Here is a 12,594-nt window from a genome sequence, read left to right on the forward strand (position 1 = left end):
CATACCTTTTCCTCCTTACAAATCCTTCCATATACCCTTCTTTGCTCTCTTTCATATTCTTGGATTTTTTCATTAATCATTTTTACATGTACACATGTATAAATATATGTTCCTAAATATAACTTTCTTAGTCTGTATATTAGTTGTGTGTATGTTTTCAGGGCATCACCTAAGGCTCAAAGAACATTGTGGAAGAAAGGAGCAAAAAGTTTGCTGTGAGACTGTGTCTGAAACCATCTTTGAAAGAGTACTCCTGTGTAAATATGGAACATTCTGAGAAGAAATGAGGTTTGGGATACCAAAACACTTACTACCTCTTTAGAATTAGAGAAAAACATTTTGCTGATGATGAGTCTGTTTTCAATAAACTGGGTAATTTCACCAACATTCCAACAGAATTATGCTTACGACAATTGAAAGTTCAATAAATTTAGCTTTTCTCAAATTCATATGAGAAAGAAAAGAAAATCAATGAATGATGGTAGGGTTATCCACATCTAGAAATATTGGGAAGACACACCCATCCTTAGGACTGAAAGGGGAAGGGGAGGTGCAGTTGTTAGACTTAGGGAGAGAATCTATAGTAAGAGGGCCATTTAGCAGGAGTTGTGACTTTTGGTGAAAGGATGCGATCAACCCATAGTGAAACCAGGGAAATAAATTATTCCCACCTCATTCTTCACTCATCTTCTCATTTTGGCAAGCATTTCTCATTAACTGAAGCTAATAAGAAGCTGGAAGACAATGGATCTGCTGATAGAGTTCAAGGAAGGCAGTTTCCTGTGGTATAAGTCAAGGTAAAGAAGATGATAGTGACTCTAAGTCAAGCAAAGGGAAATAGCTAGCACACAATGAAAAACTTACATTTATGAATAATTCTTTAAATGTGGTTTGTATCACTTCTGGGATGACAAGGTAAGTCCTTAAATTCAGAGGGCAATAGTGTAGCAAGATATGATTCATTTTTCAAGTCAGGAAGGACTCTTCTGTGAAGAAGGATAGATGCACTTTCCATCTCTCAGGAAAGCCAGACATGAGAAGAAAGCCATGTAAAATCTTGTTGCAGCTATCTACTAATTCTGTGTATGGATCTGTTTCTATATTCATGCTAACACAATTCAGAACTTCTAAATATATGTGCTTCTGTGTGCTTTCTTCCTTTATAATCATGACGTATTTGACATACTGCATTTTTATAGTTCTCAGGCATATAAATAGCTCAAGGTATACACATACTGTGTTACATATAAAGAGATACTACTTAATATGCTAAAATTATACCTTTTGAAATATAAGTGGACTATAATTCATTTGATTGCTATTAATTATGGTACTTAATTCTTATAATTAATACCCATAATCATTCTTGGCCTTAATAAAATCATGGCATGTATCTTTGTATAGGGATTCTAGCTAGTGGCCAGGTGAGGGTCAGAGAGATATCTGAGAATGCAGGAAGATGATAGGGTATAAAAGTGTTTCAAGAGAAGCACTGTATTTCCAGTGCTACTGATCCAGGGGCAGTATGGTGGGGTAAGGACTACTAATAAAAGACAGATCTGGGCAATTATATCAAATCATTCTTATCAGTCTTGTCTTGTTTGATCTGATTTTCCCAAGGCTTTAAGGTATATCATTAACTTATTAATTTTGGATCTCTAAAAATTTGGATATAGGAACTTAGGACTATAAACTTTCTTCTTACAGCTGTCTTCACTAAGGCCCGCAGATTTTGGTATGTGGTTTTCATTTTCATTCAATTCTAGGATTTTTTTTTTTTTTACTTCTCGTTTGATTTCTTCAGTGGCATCATTCAGCAGCATCTTATGACAACTTCAAGCTGCTTATTTGTAGGTGAATGACTCTCTTTACAAGAACATCACTTTATGTTGATCTTTGACATAGACTTGCAGAAATCTAATATTCTAGAACCTCAAATGAATACCTGCGAACCAAGTTCAAGATTTGAATTCCTCATATACTGTATCAGGATACAAACTGCTCAAAGAGGTACAGTTGTGAACTAGTGATATTTTCAGAGAGCTCATGTATGTCTGGGGAAAGTTAACAATACTTAAAGAAGGAAAACTTGTATAAGGTTGCATGAAATAAAGAGAAATTTGTTTTTATAAGAAAATCTATGGACAGATAGAAATGAGAAGAAATATTGGATATGGAATATTGGATCAATTTTAAACTCTTGCTAACTAGGCCATAACTACTCAATGTTCATGGACCTTTTACAGAGTTATCATTGTCTTCAAATAAACTTTTACAGGAATGTTGGTATCCTGGACATGGTGATGGAAATTCTATCAAGCAAAGTCTACAGTGATATCATAGACAAGCAAATGATTGTGTCAGCCAATCAAGTCCTATTTCTTAAAGTCTGTTAAGCTCACAGTGGGTCAATTGCGTATTATCTGTAGCTATATTAAAACATGGAAATGATGGTTAGTTCCAATACTACCTTGCAGCTTTCAAAATATATGAGACTTTAGACAAGTTGCTTAACATTTCTGAATTTCAATTTCCCCACCTAGTAAAACAAGGACAATAACACCTCTTACAGAGTTGTTGGATGATTTTTACAGAATGTTCTACACACATGATGGTTTCGCCATAAGGTAGGTAAGTGTTCGGTGAATGATATATACTATTAATTATGAGTTTCAATAAAATAATAAGCTTTTTTAAAATCACTTGTGTTTTTCCTACTTTTTAAACTAAGAAAGACTGCAGTATCCCTATTGTGATTTGTAACCATAAGCCAACCTCTCTACAGCAATTATTTTGCTGGCAAGTAAGCAAGGCCATAAATCAATAACAACTCTTGCAACCTCAGGACTTATCGATCTTGCTGTTTATCTTCTGTAATGTTCCTGGAAAAGCCAATTATTTTGGGAAGTTACCCAAACTAGTTTACCCATTATTCTATATTGGTGTTATTAGTAACAAGTTATGAAAGCGGTTTATTGATTTTCTTTTTAAATCCCCTTCTGCATAATACAGGTACTTAGTCAATATTTTAGCATATTTATTAAAAATAGGATAAACAGCCAGAATTTCTTTTTAGCACACATATTTAAAGTAGATTGAAACTTTCTGGATGCATGGATTTCATCCATCTTGTAAGGTTATCCATTGCCAGTGATTTGAAAGCAAAGCAATCTTTATTAATGCATCTGGTGTTGTTCCCTCAAACCATACAATGTTTGGTGTAGAATAAATATTCAGTAAATATTTGTTTAATTAACAAATGAATGGATGAAACCAGGAAGAAATAAAACCATGACTTTATAGTCACCCACTTTCAATGTCTTAAAGGGTAGCTCTATTTTCTTTCCCAGTGTAAATGTTTTCTTTGATTTATAGGCAAATATGAATGCCCATGTTTTTACCAGTGGACTGTCTTTGCTGAAAACTTCAACTGGCTTTGTTCTGTCCTTAAGATTTATCTCATTAACAATATAGATATAGTGCTGTGTGGATATAAAAAACCCTTTTGTGATGATTAAAGAAGGCTATATATTAAAGCAAAAGTGTTGTTTGAAGAGGGTTTGAAGAGGGGAAGAAGTTATCCAGACTTAAATGTAATGTCATGATGTACAGTTTAAAAATAGGAATTTCTAGCCACTATTTGAAAATCTAAAATGTGATTCTTATGACCAGACACCACTTAACCAGGTGCTTCTGGCCAGATGTGTCTCATGAGTAGGCGAGTGAGCCAAAGCCTATGTTAGGAGATAACTGTTACCACACTATCGAGGAGCAGTTGGAACTTGTTTGAAGTAGTCATTTCCAATAACTTTTGTTTTCTCATATTTAACATAAATATCAATAATTAGACTACAGCTAAGCATTCATAGGAAAATCGCAAAATGTTTAATGAACAAGTCTTTCTATTTTATGTGACCTTTTGAAGTCTGTCTTGAAGATACTCACAAAGCCATCATCAAGCTTGTGACATTGCTAACATAAGGTACTAATTTACACTTCCACAAATTCTGTTTTGCAAATCTCCTATGACACCTTTTCAAAATCACTATGGCCAATTCACACTAGCCAAGAGTCTGCACTCTACTGTGTCTTTTACATTGCCTCACAGTTATACACTTAAGAGCTATTAGAAAATGTAAAAGTGTGTTTTTGCTGTAAAAGAAAAATCTACCAGTCATCAGGTTTCTATTGAACATTATCTTTATTTGCTTATTTTCTTGAGTACCTTAGTGTTTTGTCTTTAGAAAATTTTCTCACAGATATATAAAAATAAATAAGCTAGAAATTGTTGTCATTAGATTAATAACCATTGTAACATTAATAACCCTTTAAACTCAATATATGTCCAGAAATTTTTACTAGAGTCAGGAATTTGCAGTAATAGAATAGGACTTTTCTAAAATGAAGAGTATCAGATAATATTATTCTAGTGAAGAAAGTATACTTGGCCCTTTTATGGTTATTCCCTCATAAGAACAAGGCACTAAGAACTATTATTTCTTTATTTCCACAATAAAAATCAGTATTAATAAAAAATATTGGAAAGGCTCTGGAGGTAAGTATTCTCCCTGCTTTATTTCTTCTAAAACTCCAGAAACATTTTGGGAGTAAGTACAATTATCATCACCATTTTACAAATGAGGACACATACTCCATCCAATTCCAGAAATCAGATTCTTAGTCAACATCATTTAAGACATTAACTAGTCTTTAACCAGACAAATATCAATGTGATAGTCCCATTTCTCATTTTTAAAGTAAAGCATATCCATTAATTATCCCTAGCACAGTGGTTCTCAATCCTGCTAATGCTGAAACCCTTTAATACAGTTCCTCACTTTGTGTTGACTTCCAACCCTAAAATTGTTTTCATTGATACTTCATAGCTATAATTTTGCTGCTATTATGAATTGTAATGTAAATATCTGATATGCAGGATATCTAATATGTGATTCCTATGAAAGGGTCATTTGATCCCCCAAAGGGGTCATAACTCACAGGTTGAAAACCATTACTCTAAAAATCTTAAGACATGGGCAAAGGATACCAACATTTTGGGCTAAACCTTTCCTTATTTAAACAGCCCTAGGTAATTTCTGTTGCTAATAGCAAAATATTATATGACTGTAAAGTTGCTTGTGGACATGCATATACATATGATTATGTACTTATATGTATGTTGAGACATGTATATACATATGATTATGTACTTATATGTATGTTGAAAGCAAAGCTTCCATCCCAGTAGCTGCTATCCCTGAGCTGAAGCCTGTCTTCTGTGCCTCTCCAGCATCATAGCATTCTCAAATTCTTAGGCATTAGTGGATAATGAATGATGCTCAGTTTATGCTCAAATTTGACTGACCAGCCTGATCAAGAGATCATCATGTGACTGCTGTCAAAATAAGTTGAATGCTTAAAAAGAGATGAGAGGATTTGCCATGAATCGTATTATTAGGGAAAGGTAGAAAGCAGGATTATGGCCCGGAAATGGCTGAATAATAGCAAAGTAGTCACAGGAGTTACTGAAGACCATAGATTTGCCCAAGATTGCCAGATTTACTTGAGAAAATACAGGACAATCTGTTAAATTTTGTTTCAGATATAAAACATATCAGTATGAATAAACACCATGCAATAGTTATTGCACACAATGGAAACTGTGCCTACATTGAACCAAAATAATTTGGTCTTTATATTGTGATATTGATCAGTTTTTGGATGGGACCTACTTAAGAAAATTGTGACCCAGGGAAAGGTGGCTCATTGTAGTAGAGGTAAAGGGAGCAGAGTGTGGGCAATAAAACCTTCCATGAAGGGAGATTTGTAAAGCATATTCCCATCTTCATTACAATTCATTGCTGAAGGAAATGTTGGTATGATGGAAAGTTCTAGAACAAGATGTATAGCAAAGGTAAACAATTTCAAATGTTGGTTCTTAATAATAGAGTCTCATTTAATTTTTTTTAAATCCCTCTTGTTCGTGGAGATGAAAGTTCAGATCCTGGCCCTTTTTTTCTCCCTCTTTTGATTCCTAGTGACCATGAGATGAACAAATCTTTTCCTCCGCTATATGCTCTCACCATAACGAAATGCCTTACTGCCAGTCCACAAGCAGTGGACTAAGTGATCATTAACTAAGACATACAAATTTGTTAGCCTAAATATACATATCCTTTTCTTAAGTTATTGATTTCAGGTAGTTTTTAAAGAAGGCTTACAAATTCACAATATAAGCAGATGACATCTATGACTGAGGCCACGGCATGGGCTATCCAAAGAAGCTATGTTTTCAATCTTAATTATGAGTTTCTTTGAATGTAGAAAGAAGAAATAGCATTCTAAGAAATAATAATTACTTTAAAATTCCAACTGTATCCTTTCTTATTCATAATATATCCTGGGATTATCTTATACCCGAAATGGTGAAACAATAGAAAAAGAAATGATGGGAAATAAGAAATTACTTTTTTCCTTTGCTTTCATCCCATCATAAATCATCAGCAAGTTGAAAGCAGAAAGTGTCAGTACAATGTATATATACTCAGAATTGAAATAGGACCAGGAGGTGGCTTAATATGCAAAAGCATTGGCAGCCAGCCTGAAGACTCAAGTTCATATTCCAAAACCCATGTAAAAATCCAGATGCAGTGGCAGAAACAAGAACATCATCCAGAAATTCACAGAATACTTAGCCTGAAGTACTTAGGCTAGTGGCAGAAACAAGTGATAATTTATTTTAGACAAGGTATAGAACTGACTCCCAAAAGTTGTTTCCTGACTTCCTCAAGTATGTCATGGCACACACACACACACGCACACACACACACACACACACACACACACACACACACACACACACACACACACACACACCATATCTCACAAAACAAAGAAAAAATAAACAAAAACCACTTGAGGTCGTTTTTCTACTCTTTTTACTTCCTGATGAATGAGTTGGCTTTTTGGAACCCATTCCCTAGGGTAGGATGCCTTGCTCAGCTTTGATGCAGGAGGAAGGGGCTTGGTCTTACCTCAACTTAGTATGCCAGATTTATTGACTCCCCAAGGAAGGACTTACCCTTTCTGAAGAGTGTATGGGTGTGGGCTGGGAGATGGAGGTGGGAGGGGAGTGGAGGAGATGGAGGGAGGGGGGTGGTATGTGAAATGAATAAAAAATATAAAATAAAATTTAAAAAATTGAAAAAAAGACAGACTTTTGATGATCCCCCATGGAAGGCCTCATCCTCCCTGGGGTGTGAGATGGGGTGGGGGAGGGGAGGATGGGAAGGAGAGGGAATTGGGATTGATATGTAAAATAAGATTGTTTCTAAGTTAAATAAAAAAGAATGGGCTATATATTCATGGATAAACAGTGAAACACAAATTGTATAATTTCAGTGAGACTATATATATATATATATATATATATTCTCTAATATTTCTGTTAAAACTCATAGTGCATGATTTAAAAGGGAACAGTAAAATTTATAGAAATAGTATAAATGTTAATCTTTCTTTGCTACATGACTAATTTTTAAATCAACATGGCATACTAACAAAGATATTATGAAAACAAAAAAGCTTTACCTTTCAGTGTCTTTACAGATTGCCTTTGGACCATTGTTTCTGGATTTCCATTTACCAGTTGGGCTCACAAATTATTCAACTGGCCTCATGAAATTAGCAAATATAAATGGAATGGTGTAGAGCAAGTACCCAGAGAAGGTGCTTTTAGAGAAGAATGCTGGTATTCTGGCACCATGGCTGCTAGTGTGTAGACTTGCACTGCTTGCAATGATTTGATTTTGTATCTTCTGACTTAATTGGGTGGCATCAATTTTCCTTTATCATTCTGTTAATCATTTATCAAATATTTATTGAGTCTGCTATAGATACAGTTAAGTCCTGGAAAATACAAAGGGGCCAAAGGAGAATTGCCTTTATGAAGACAGTAAATATCAGCTAAGGAGCTTGCTTCCCAACAATGTACTTTTCTAATCATGCCTAGATGGAATGTGCACACCACCAGAAGACTTGTGCATGGACACACATATGGTCATGCTTCTGTCATTTTCCTCTCCCCACTTTCAACTATGTTTTCTTACTTTTCTGCTTTTATAATGCAGAGTTTTTTATTTATTTATTTATTTATTTATTTATTTATTTATTTATTTATGTTTTTCGAGACAGGGTTTCTCTGTGGCTTTGGAGGATGCCCTGGAACTAGATCTTGTAGACCAGGCTGGTCTCAAAGTCATAGAGATCCGCCTGCCTCTGCCTCCTGAATGCTGGGATTAAAGGCATACACCAACACTGCCCAGACTCTTTTTTATCAATAAAATTAAAAGAAAACCTAAGCACATTGCCAGTTAATAGGTTATTAAAAATTTTGGGGTGGTAAAACACTAGTTGAATTTTGTTGTAAAACTTAGATCAAGATCTAATAATTGACCAAAAGTTTTTTTCATGATAAAGCTCCTTACATTCACATACCTTCATTTAAATGACAACACAACAGAAACAGTGAATGTATGCTAAATTCTGCTTCATAGCAAGGATAAATACCATTTATTCAGAACTCATAAACTCTCTGGATAAAAAAGAAAACTATACAGTTCATTAAGAAGAGCATTTCTATGATGAATGAATTTTGCATTTAATAACCACTATATATACATATATATGTATATATATGTATATATATATATATATATATATATATATATATCTTCTAATCATTTTCCTAGTAATGATTGTAATAGAAACAAAATATGGAAATTTTGAATGTAACACTGTCTGCTCAAATGAAAAAATAAATTAGATTTCAGTTTAAATATAATTATTTAATACAAAGTAAGTAGATCATTTTGTAAAGTATTTTCAAATGTAGAATTGCTGACAAAGAGATTTTATATGTGAGTGTGTGTATGTGTGTGTAGTGTGTAGGGTGTTTTGTGTGCATGTAGACCTTTATACCATTTGCATGCCTGGTGTCCAAGAAGGTCAGGAGAGGGCATTAAATCCCATGGAATTACAGATGGCTGTGAACTACCATATAAGTGCTAGCAATCACCCTGAGTCTTCTGGAAGAACAGCCAGTCATCATGACTGCTGAGCTATCTCTTCAGCCCCTCAAATAATTTTTAAGTAGGTGGTGAGTAGCATGACAGTTCCAGGTGCCATCAAGTATCTTTAAGAGTGCGTAGTGGCATCTTGCCTTGCCAGTGAAATTGTAGTAGTGACCACACCCTTTGGGCGTGGTTTCAGCTACTGGCGTGACCCATGAAGGTAGAGAAGGGGCTGGAGAGATAGCTCAGAGGTTAAGAGTACTGGCTGCTCTTCCAGAGGTCCTGAGTTCAATTCCCAGCAATCACATGGTGGCTCACAACCATCTGTAATGAGATCTGGTGTCCTCTTCTGTCTGCATGTATCCCTGCTCATGCCCCATAAGTGTGGCCACTGCTACAAGTTCACTGGCAAGGCAAGATGCCACTACAAGAGTGATATAACAGTTTGTTGAAGAATGTCAAACCGAAAATACACCCCCTTTGCATTGATTTAATATTATAATGAAACATTCTAAGGGTCAATTTAAAAAGTGTATGAAAAGATATTTTGTTTATTATAACCTTTCATATGTATACAGACAAAAACTTTTGAACACTTTCTGACTTAAATGAAGTATCTTGTAGCATAAATATGTCCCATTCTATTCATTTCTATTCAGCTCTTTAAGAGTCCAGAGCATCCTCTAATGTTGGTGAAAGTCTTGTTCCAAGACCGAAAGAAGCACTAGAGAAAGGGGTGATAGATATTAATCAACCATGTCCCTGGGGTGGTGGTGGTGTTTAAATGAGAAATCAATTTTATCCTTTTTGTCATATTCAGGGAATTTTTGTCCTGCTAACTTATTCAATGTTGAGGTTGTATATCCCACAATTGCTGTTGGATATGCATATTGGTAAGTAAGAAAAAATACTTCCTGATGGTGTAACTCTCAAAAATCAGAGAGTAAGATTTTATAACTGAGAAAATGAAACAGGACAATTGCTTTCACTGTAGAAACAGAAAAAAAGTGACTGACAGGCATAACTGAGCTGTAAAACAGGATGAGAAACCAAATTATTTCTGATCAGCTTTGTGTGCCTAAAGTTGTTTCTAACCTCTTTGAGACTTAGTTTCCTCAAATAAGTAAACAAAAGCAACTGTCTCAGAAGTTTCTGTCAGATACAAATGAGATTATGAACAACTTGTCAAAATATCCCAGTAGTTCTAAATGCTAGGAATCTGGAAGGATGTCTAGCAAAGCAAAGAGACTTCTTTTCCTGGAGAAAAAGTAAACCTAAGAGATTTATCTTGACATAGAAGTCTTCTTTCCTTTTTACCCTTTCAAAGCTAGATAATCATTTCAAAGGTACTGTCATTGATAAAACATTTTGGTCACTAAAGATGCTTCCTTTGTTCTTGATGGGATTATATTCTGCTAAACTTGTCACACAAATGTAAATACTGTAAGCAGGGAAAAAAACATTTAACCCATCTAACCTAGTGACTACAATACTTGATCAGTGTAGCTGTAGCCATGGGTTGCCCACCCTTGGGATAACAGCTGTCCAGCATTATAGAGACAATGGGGCATGGCCAGTTCAGTGAAAAATCCAAAGTCAAAGTTGAAGTATATCAGGTTTCTAGTGAATGCACATTGCTTTGACAACATAATAAATCCTAAGTATAATAAGCCAGAGTATCATAAACCTAGCAGATCTCTTCTGTTGTTTTGAAGACAGGCTCTTGTGTATCCCAAGCAGGCCTCAAATTTAATATATGGCTGAAAATATATTGAACCTCTGATCCTTTTTCTCCACCTCCCCAGTCCTGGGATTACAAATATATACAATCAAGCCTAGTTTACATTGTACTTGGTATGAAACCCAGGACTTTCTGCATGCCTAGAAAAGACTGTACCAACTGAGATATATCCCCAGCCTTCTTTTTAGAAAAATAAAGTGTTGTAGTTGGAACCCGGGTCCATATGCATGCTTGCCAAGCATTGCTACTGATCTTCCTTCAGTACTATAGTGTCCTGGCTTTGTAAGACTTTATGGGCTGGAGATGTTTGAGGGTGATAAAGCCACTTCCCTAGGGCATGCCAAACATGATGGAGGAGAACAAGAACAAGGACTTTAAGAAATTTTTTGACATTGTTGCAATAACTTTTCCTTTGAAATAGAAACGTAAATTTCTATTCATCTCAGATGGTGCAACAAAACCAAACAAATGTCATAATTCCACCCAAGTCTGGCTTTGTAAACTGAGTGTATTAAGCTTTTTATGGGAACATGACTACTTTCAGGAGTGTGGTGATATATTGTTTATCACCTAATAAAGCCACTGAAGATCAGAAAAGCAAAGTCCTCCAAAATATACCATTAGCAAAATTTAAGCACAAGGCACAGGCTGGATAAAGCACTTCCTACAAATATGAAAGACAGGAATGTCTACAAAGTTCTGTGAATGAACATTAATGAACTATCCCAGAAAAATAATGGAAACAACTCAATTCATAGAAACGAGAGAATAAATACCAGTAAAAATACTCAACCAGGGAAGTGTACATAAAAATATCAATGTACTGCATTTTGTTTTAAAATTTGCCCCAAATCCAAAAGTTGAACAATATAAAGGGGAAATGAACAAAAATAATATCTAAAAATGAATGCTGTGTATGAACCATCATGTTTAATCCTCCCGTAAAACCCCAGATGAGTGACATTCATGTAAAATGGATCACCTGTATTGACAGATAATTGATGAAATCATGCACATTCAATGACTAAAGAATTTCAATTCTGAGCATCTCCCCTGGAAGTCTGTGTATGGGGATGCCTACAGGGATATTGATAATAATGAAAAATTAGAAATGTACTAAATGTTCAAGAATAAGAAAATAATGACTTGTGTATACATATGGTAATTTAAATGACTAGTATAATTGTAGATAGTAACATATGTGGATCACCAAAATATATTGGGGAAAAAAGGCAAGTTATAGACTAATACCATCTTGCATTAAATAAATGCATCATTATTACACATTTTATTGCATTCTATATGTATCATATAAAGTATGAGAACATGCGATGTATGTTAATTTTAATTAAATTTATTTATTGTTAAGAAGACAACATAGGTCAGAAACCTGAAGTAACATTCCAGTTAGTAGATGTTGAGAGATGGTGAGATATTGTGTTACTTGTTTTCTATGAACAATGATGATCTTAACGGAGAATTCAGAGGAGCACAGGGAATTTAAGATGATTGCTCTACCATGGCCACTTTCTAGTTTTCTGGTTTCTACAGGTACTCCAAATTAAACACACACAGCTAAAGATTCAAAGCTAAAATTCACATGAGGTGTTACGTATGATATTTGTTTATAGGTCTCTAACTTGGTTCCAGTCCCATCGATTTAACCATAAATTTCCTAATTTCAGTTTTATATCATTGTGTATGTGTACTACATTTCAATTATTCATCTATTAGTTGATAGATGTCTTTGTAGATTCTGTTCTTAATAACCCTGATCAGAAG

This window comes from Cricetulus griseus, chromosome X, assembly GCF_003668045.3.
Source record: "Cricetulus griseus strain 17A/GY chromosome X, alternate assembly CriGri-PICRH-1.0, whole genome shotgun sequence".
NCBI lineage: Eukaryota > Metazoa > Chordata > Mammalia > Rodentia > Cricetidae > Cricetulus > Cricetulus griseus.